Raw genomic sequence first — 10,137 nt, 5'->3', positions numbered from 1 at the left:
TTAACATTTACTATTCTTTATACATTTTATATGTACTTTGATTATGTAAAAATTATTTTTTCCTCGATTTCTCATCCGGTGTCCAGTACCTCCTTGGTTATCAATTAAATTTGAATACATGCAGAAAAGTTTGTGTCGGAGGGTAAATCATTCACATTCTAAGACATCTAATTACTGATAGAGAAGTACTTTAATTTCTATTGGTGATAATTTATTTATCTTTTAATAAAAAAAAGACTCGAATTATCACGATTGATTCAAATTATAGGTACAATGACTCGGAAAAAATATTTATTAATTAAAAATTATTTAATAATAAATTTGTAGTTAAATATTATTATATTTTTTAGGTAAAGTATAACAAGTCAAAAGATATTATTTAAATTTCAGCATTAATCATGAAGAGATGCAATAAAAGGAGAAACAGCTATTTTAGGCTTATCCAAGACCACAAAAGATGATGAAGAACAATGACATTTCATCTAAGTGGGTTAGGAGAATTATGATTTTTCTTTCTTATTTGTGGTTTGAACTTCACCAATTTGGGTAATACCAATTAAACATTTCACGTTCATATAAAAATTTGAGAAGAATCATATTTATATTTTTTAAGGAAATATAACGAAGACTGTATGTTATCTTGATATAATTAGTAATAATTAATTTCACGATTCAAATTTATGTTTTTATATATCATATATAAAGATAATTTTACTCTTACTCGAAGAGTCTAACATAAAATTCTTGGAATACCTCCTAATTTATGTCAATTATTGACCAATCCACTATATATGGAAATAATCATGAATAAAGCCAAATCTCCATTTTGGGGCCATCATTTTCTATATTTCTCAATAAAGCTAAATTCTAAGTTAGTCTAATTAGCACTGAATTTTCTCTCATACCAAAATAATAATAATTATATATAATGTATATATTACTGTATAAACCACCCAAGATATAGCATGTTTAGCATATTCTGACCATAGAACTATTATAAAAGTCCAATATGTAATGATGGAAGAAAAACATGTTGAAATTCAAACTTCCTTGAAATGTAACAAAATATTGTGTTTGTATGGCATGCATATGACCTTATAATGAAATACGTTGTGCATCGAATTCTTGAGTGTAAATCTCGTATAAATTATCACAATAAATCTCCGATCATGATATAAAAATCTTCAAACTTTATCATCCTAATAATTTGTGCATAATCATCAATTGATAAACAATTTTTCCTAATGGAATGCAAGTAATTTAATTTGCTAAATTAAGTTGAAAATCAAAATAGGTGTGTTGAATAATCATCGTCATAATTAAAACATATAACTAACTTTCCGATATAAATTTTAAGGAAATATATACCTTTTCACCTCCAAAGTAATTGACTTTCACTGTCATGCATGTGGACATTACAACACATGTCACTGACAATGTGTTTTCACATATTTTATGGTCAAACAAATTAATAACAACAATAACAATTTGAAAAGATCTATTTTTCTCTCCATTTACTTTTATTTATTCAATTTAATTTAGAGGTATTTTTTTAAAAAAAAAATTAGACTAGTGTTACTCTTGTTATCGATGTTTTGATTTTCTCTCACTTCATTATATTTCCCTAAACTAGATGACTTAATACTATGAGCAATTTTTTAAAATCATAATACATATATCAATTGTAGTCTTAGGTCTTAAAAATAATTTAAAAAATAAGTAATTAGTATTGAAAGTAAAAATCAATTATATATATATATATATATATATATTTCTCTTGATGTATTAAAAGTGAGTATTCATTTTAATAAATCGGACAAGTAAAAATTAACGGAGAAAGCAATTTTATGATAATGTGATAAAATTATAATTCTATTTATTAATTGTTAATGAGTGTCAAATCAATACTGAAGTATTAACTAAAGATTTTTATTTAGAAAAGATTTTATTTATGTTGCATCCTTTTCACAAAAATTGAGGAGACCTAATATTGTAAAGTGATAAAATTATAATTCTATTTATTAATTGTTAATGAGTGTCAAATCAATACTGAAGTATTAATTAAAGATTTTTATTTAGAAAAGATTTTATTTATGTTGCATCCTTTTCACAAAAATTGAGGAGACCTAATATTGTAAAGTGATAAAATTATAATTCTATTTATTAATTGTTAAATGAGTGTCAAATCAATACTGAAGTATTAATTAAAGATTTTTATTTAGAAAAGATTTTTTTTATGTTGCATCCTTTTCACAAAAAATTGAGGAAACCTAAGTTGCCCTTGCCCTCTTCTATATTCATTCCTAATTGTGGCTATAATTTTAAGGATCACTCTTGTATTGTCTATATATATATATAGACATTTTTGAGAGAATGGAATATTAATTGAAGATCTAATTTTCCATGGTTCAAAATTGAGTACAATTACTTTAGAAGTTTGAAAAAAAAAGAATTATAATTCAAGATTAATGATTTTGACATGTTGAAATTGATGTTTCAAATTGTGATTCACAATAAAAGATTATGACTTACTAAATGATCATATTATACAATTAAAGCTCATCTTATTATAATATAAAAAATCAAAAATAATCATTGAATGTAACTCAAGATCTATATATTCTCTAATATCTCTACTATACAAAGGCAAAAAAACTCCAAGAATGCGTAAGAGGGATATGAAAAATCTTGATAAACTATCAGCAGTGACGAAGTCAGAAAATTATTCTATGACTATATTTCGATTCAAATTAATGATTTCAGTTGAAACTCTGAATATGTATTAAGAATGTCACTGAATCTACACAAAAAAAAACTAAATTCATAACTCAATATTAATACCTTATATTACTATTTTAGAAATTAAAATTTACATACGTTTTAAATTTTGATTCTATCTCTACCTGTTTTATAATATATATAAATATTTGTATAACGATATATACCATGAATTTTCAAATATCTATAGATAAAAAAATACAAGCACAAAATTGTGTCATGCAAACGTCCTAATAATTTTAAAAGACAAAACATTTTCTATTTAAAAAAGAAAGATTTTAAAGCTAAAATTAAGGAAGAAGCTTCTCATGGCACGTTTAATTATGATCCTTTGGAATAGTAGTATAATATTTAGACTAAATCCACTTGATTTTTATTTTAGGTTTAAAATTTAGTGTTTCATATTTATTTATTTATTTTTAAAAAAATATAGAAGGAAAATAGATGTACGTATCATTTGATAAGGCATGTGTGGTGTTTGTTGAAAAATATTGCATCTCTTGATTTGGTAGGTAGTAATTAATATATAGAATATCATTATTATTTAAAACATGAAAAACTATTAAAAGTTAATATAATAATATCACTCATTTGTGAGTACTATAACAACCAATCTAGCATAATCCATTAAGGAAGGTGGGTACACCAAGTCTTATTTTTAATCTGCGAAGGTAAAATTGATAAACTATTTGCTCGAATAAAATATATCAAACAATGAATATATAAAATAAATACATAAGTGATGAGAATTAGCAACACAAACAATATAAATAATCGAATCGAAAGAAACAACATGAAATACTAAAATGAAATCATAAGATTGTAGGAGATTAGTACCGACAAAACTTGAAAATTAAAGAAATATCTAGATAAGTTCAATTTATTACAAATACTTTATCTTAATCTCCAACTTTCGTATCTTTATATTTAGAACCATATTCTCAATAAGTTGAATGTGTCATGTCTCATGTCCTGTCTAATTACACATACCCGAGACTTCTTCAACCTATCTAACTTTACCTCCTCTCATTCTCACTATAACCAATCTCCCACACCTCGTGGGGGCATATGTGTATCTTTTCCTCGATCACATCTACTAATTTATTTACTTTCACCTTTCTCATCTTGTCCATGATAGAGATCACTTATACCTTGCTATGAATAGTTTCATTCTTGTTCATACACATCTCTCCTAGTATGTCCATCTTTCTCAACAACCTTTTTTTGTTATTCTTATCTTTTGGACATATGAATTTTTAATCGATCATTTAAATGTACGTACTTCAACTCTGTCTCTTCCTCCTAGATCTGAAGTATTGCAAAATACTAGGATAACAAATAAATTAAAACGAAAGATATTAAATTTTTAAAACGTACAACCATCAAAATAGAACTCGACAAGTGGATCATGTTACCTCTTTTTTATATATAGGATCAAATTTTAGTGTTCCATATTTAATTCCTTAATTCACTATAACAAAAAAGGGAATTAAATGAACTATAATAACATTTGATAAGGCATGTGTGGTGTGAAAAGAATGAGACACGGCCCTATATATGTCTTATCTCTTTTAATTTTCAAAAGCATTTCTTATTTTCAAACTTTAGAATAGTTATTTTTCTTGTCCTTATCATATTAGAATGATATAGATATAGATATATCTATTACCTATGTCAAATAAAGCTTTTTGAAAAGACTACATGTTCACATTTTTCACAAAGAAAATTAAGAGGAAGACCTATCAGTATTGTATTTTTTTTATAATATTTGCATGAAATAAAGGGGTCTTACTTTTTGACTTTGGAAAATATTTCCAAAGTTGATGAGGTAACTGATGATTTGATGACATTTAATTCATTAGAATCTATAGAAATTAATAGTACTAAATATATATATTAAAAAGAAGTTTTAAAAAATCTAATTCATTTGCAAACTTGAAATAATAACCTAAAAAATTAGTGTATTAAATTTCATATATATATATATATATATATATATATATATATTTGAGTGTATAACAAATAAATAACTATATTTCAATTCTAAATTAGTTGAATCGATTATATCAAACTTTTTTATTCTGTTTTGTGAAATTAGTTCTTAGGCCTAACTCACACCCCAAAAGCCTAACTCACACCCCAAAAGCTAGCTTAAGGGGAGGAGGATTGTCCAAGCCTTATAAAGAGTCCACCCATCTCATTAATCACCGATGTGGGACTTTTTGTCAATCTTTAACACCCCACTCACGCCCAGTGCTTAGCATCTGGTGCGTGGGCAATTTTGATGGGCAATTTTGACAACTGGTGCGTGGGCAATTTTGATTTTGGGGTGTCCAAGCCTTATAAAGAGTCCACCCATCTCATTAATCACCGATGTGGGACTTTTTGTCAATCTTTAACGCCCCACTCACGCCCAGTGCTTAGCATCTGGTGCGTGGGCAATTTTGATGGGCAATTTTGATTTTGGGGACCCCAACATTGGGTAAGACGGACTCTGCTCTGATACCATGTGAAATTAGGTCTTAGGCCTAACTCACACCCCAAAAGCTAGCTCAAAGAGAGGAGGATTGCTCAAGCCTTATAAGAGTCCGATGTGAGACTTTTTGTCATTCTTTAACATGTTTAAGTTCTATTCATGTCTTTACGACATGAACAAAGCCTAATAAAATCGATATGATGATAATTTATTATAATTTAATAAGTTTTATATTGAGTATCAAATTAATTCAGCTTTTATTAAAAATAATGAAAAGAATAATCTAGCTCACACATACGGAGTTTGATTTTTGTGCATGAGTAAATTCAAAAAAACAATATCCATCATGCTTTATTTTTTATTTTTTATTTTTTATGCTATGGTTATATGTGAAGGTACTAATAATTCCTAATTTTTCCACGCGTAGTCACGTTGATACTTTATTGTAAAATTCTTTTCTTTGACAAATGAAACACTTCCAAGCAAATAATTACAATATTTTAACAACCAACCCACTAAACAAGAATATTTGCAGTACTCAAATCTAATTCTTTGTAGAGTAATAATTAATAATTTACTAATTTGACACTTTCATGTAAATTCCCACAAAAAAGATTAAAAAAAAATCCATGATAGCAATATATTATTCGTTTTTTTTTTAATTTGTCATAGTTTTCTTTTTATATAGGTCAATAAAAAATGTTTTATACAGACGATAAGATTAATTATATTTTCTTTTAATTTTATTGATATGAAAAAAATTATAATTTATATTATTTTAAAATATCAATTTAATATGATCTAATTTAATTTTAAAAGTAAATCAAGCTGACTCTCAAAAAATATATTATGACAATTGAAAAGAAATGAATAAAGTATAATCACTTTCATACTTAGTTTTCGAGGTTAATAATTGTATCGGACTTAATATGAAAAGTTACATATTTCTTCCAAGTCAACTTAATTTTAGCAAAAATATTATTGTTTATACATGTACCAATCATATTATATCACTTTTAGTGTCAATTATTTATCGGCTGGTTTAATTGTTTGTAATATATATATATGTGTAGAAATAATTACTAATAACTATATTTTAGCAGAATTTGTAAATATTGTTAAAGCTTATAACAATATTAAATTTATTAAAAATTAATAACATCAATAGAAACTTCAATATTTATTAATATATCTAATTATTACAAACAAGGTTTAACTGTACTGCATGATAGGTCAACTCAACTCCCAGAATTAATGGAAAAGATTGACACCAATTAAATAAATTACACAAGGATTATAATTTATACAGTTATTTTTATTTTATTTTTTAATAATAATTTTGTTTGTTTAAATAATCTTTCGTTAATAAAATACATTATAATAAAAAATACTTCAATTTAAAAAGTTCTTACTATAGCTTAAAAAATTGTCAAAATGAGACAAGCTAAAGTAATATTTAAATGATATAAGTTATACGTTTATTCGTCATAACATGAATATGATTTTGATTTTTTTATTATCATGTTATCGATTTTTAATAATTTGGGCCTTTTTCTCTTAATGGAAACATGTCTACAAATGGATAATCAATATGTTCAATTGATAAATTTTTAAGTCGGATGAAATTGAACGAGACACCAAGTTAGTGATTTGACTGCACCACTTACATTTTTACTCACATATAAACAGTTAAAATAAAAAGACATAAACATGAAAACACGACAATAAAACGCTTGAATGCGAAACTAGGATAAGAAAAGATTTTTGATAAAAGAGAATAAGATAGTGATCTAAAATCACATAATTAAAAAAAATACATTTTATGAAAAGAAAATTAATAATAATAAAATGTGTAGATGAACCGACTTATCAAGTTTTTTTTTTTTTTTTAAATATGAATTAGAAGATAGAGTTCGTACGGCTCTTCTATAAATTATTCATGGTCCAATGTTGGACTTTTTGGCAAATACTTTTAAAAGTTCTTTAATTCTTCTATATATATATATATATATATATATATATATATAATGAAGGATATATATACTATATAGTTTGATCTTATCGACACAAATTTACAGAATCAAGGAATTGATTGTGTTGTTTTATTTTTATTTTTTTGGAGTAAAACAATTAAGATGTGTTTTTCGATATTACTAAATATATATAATTAATAAAATAATATACATGGGGTGGCTCTTCTCATGAAAAGTCAAAGCTATGTTTTATTGGAACAAATTATTTTAAATTAATTATATAGAGAGAAATAAGATGAGTTATTTGTCACTAAAATATAAATAATTTAGGGTAATTTAGTATCTTCAATTAAAGACAAAATAAAATAATAGTGCATTTTTATTCTTAGAATTATTATATCTAATACTCAAACCAAATATTCTCGAAAATTTATTCAATTTATGCACTTTAATAATGGACAAGTACTACAAATATCAACTTGGGACTAGAACAGGATTATTACCTTCCCCCCTTAAATTATCTATTATTTTTAAAAAAATAATTACATCAAAATAAACAAATATTTTTATTTATTAAAGTCAGATTTTTATTTTTATTTACACTATTAACATATAAAGAATTTCTTTTTTCTATTTTACATTAATTATTTATTTTTTGAATTGTTTTTCAAAACCTAAGATCATATATCAATTAATAATTAATATGAATATTTTTATAAAATATTTATATTAATCACTATCTTATGGATAAAAAATTTCAAATTATATAAGCAAAAAAGAATGAGGGAAGTATTTATCATTTTACAATTTTATATTTATTTTTTCATTTCACTCTGATGGTTACTATATTAATTATGAGGTGATGTGCGGATTAATCTTCACATATCAATAGATATAAAATAATTCTAAAACCCCTCTTTTTAATTAATATTTTTAAAGAGGTGTGAAAAGGATTAATCTTCAAATATCAATTCTCTGTTTTATGCTTGGATTTATAATTTTTTTTATTATAATTTTATTTTTAAAATCAAATAATTAATTTTTAAAAAATTTACTTATTTTTTTATTTTTATAACAATGAAGTGTTTTGATTGTATATAATTAATACAATGCATAGAACCTAAACGTGTGTTTTTGTTTTATTATGTATTATTTGGTTAATTAATAGCATTTACACTTTATTGCTTAAATATTTAATAGAGTATTCTGGCATGCTAGTGGTTAGAAAGTCGGCAAACATAATATTTTTATATGATTTGAATAGTCGATTCAGTATTATTTGTCATAATTTCTATTTTAGAGTTAAATTGTAAAAATTTTGATTAATATTTGAAGATGTATTATTTTATCATATTAATATGCAAAAAATTGCAATTTATAGTACTTTTCATATAGTTTTAGAATATCTAATTTTTTTTGTTTAAAATATCGAATTAATGTAATCTAATTTAACTTTAAAAATTAGTCAAATTAACTTTCGAAAAGCACAACACGACAAACAATACCGCACGGAGAAAATAGTATATATTCTTTTGATTCTTTTTACTTGGCAAATTTAACTTTATATGAAAAATTTATTAAAAAATAATAAACAATAAAAATTAATCATTTTATCAATATTAATTGATAATTATATTTTTTTATTATGATAAAAAAATATTAACTCAATTTTAATAAATTGACCATATAATAAAAATTCTTTTAGGATCTTGATTTGTTGAATATAACAAGTAAATAAAAAATAAAATGTAAAAATATTTGATAAATAGATAAGAATACAAAATATATACTTTTCTAGATAGAGTTAAATAGTTAAAAACAAAATAAAAAGACAAATCATCATATAAACCATGATTATTAATATCAGAAGTATGTATAACTTTCTAGTGGAATTAAAATAAATTATACGTCTACCTTAATGTGTAAGTCAAAATTAAAGTTCTTTGAATATTTTTTTTTTGTTTTTTTATATTCCACACACATGCATACAAACATTATATATATAGAAAAAAAAATGTTAGGACTAGATAATATTTATGGAGGTCTTTTTAAAAAATATATTTTAGAAAAAGTAATTTCCTAATCAATTGCATAGAGAGAATTTATTCGATAAATATATAAATAAATAAATTTCATAAATAACAGCGCAAAATGATTGCATTCCTTTCACCGGACACTCTCCCACCCCACCACCAACTTCATATTCCACTTAATTATAATATATAAATGTTATTGAAATAATATTTATATTTTTAATCTCGTTATTTTTAAGCAAATCATCCAAAATTATACTAAGATTATAAAATAATTCAATCTTTTGTATAAGATAACTAATATTAATAAAAAAATTAAACTTATACATTTGATAGAATTAAATAATTTCGTAACATCGTTATAAAAAAGAAATGAATATCGAACATATAGTAGAAATCGAAAAAAAACAGTCTTGTGGAGATTAACTAGGTTAGTTGAAAAGAGCTATTGGCCTAAGTCCAAAGTTTTGACTAGTTGACTTCATTTCTGTAATTACTACAGTAAATATTTGATCCCAATATTCTAATTATATGTTTTTTTGTTTTTTTTTTTTCAAAAGACCCACAATAAACTTTGTTTTTTTATGAAAAAAAGAGAAAAAACCATAATATGGACCACTGTTTATGACAATCTGTAAATTACTGTTTTCTATGACCTTGCAGTGTGTTCACATGATTCTATAAAACAATTTTGGTGCTGTTTGTTTGGGCCTTTCAAAATTTACCACATTTTCCAAAAGTATTTATAATTAAAATAAGAAAAAGTCATTTTGATTATATTTTGATTGAGATGATAAAATAATATACTTTCTATTATTTTATTTTATTTTTGAATATTTTTATCATTTTAGATTTAATATATTTTAATTAAAAAAAG

The sequence above is a fragment of the Solanum lycopersicum genome, chromosome 9, assembly GCF_036512215.1.
Source record: "Solanum lycopersicum chromosome 9, SLM_r2.1".
NCBI lineage: Eukaryota > Viridiplantae > Streptophyta > Magnoliopsida > Solanales > Solanaceae > Solanum > Solanum lycopersicum.
Note: the sequence above shows the minus strand (reverse complement) of the source record.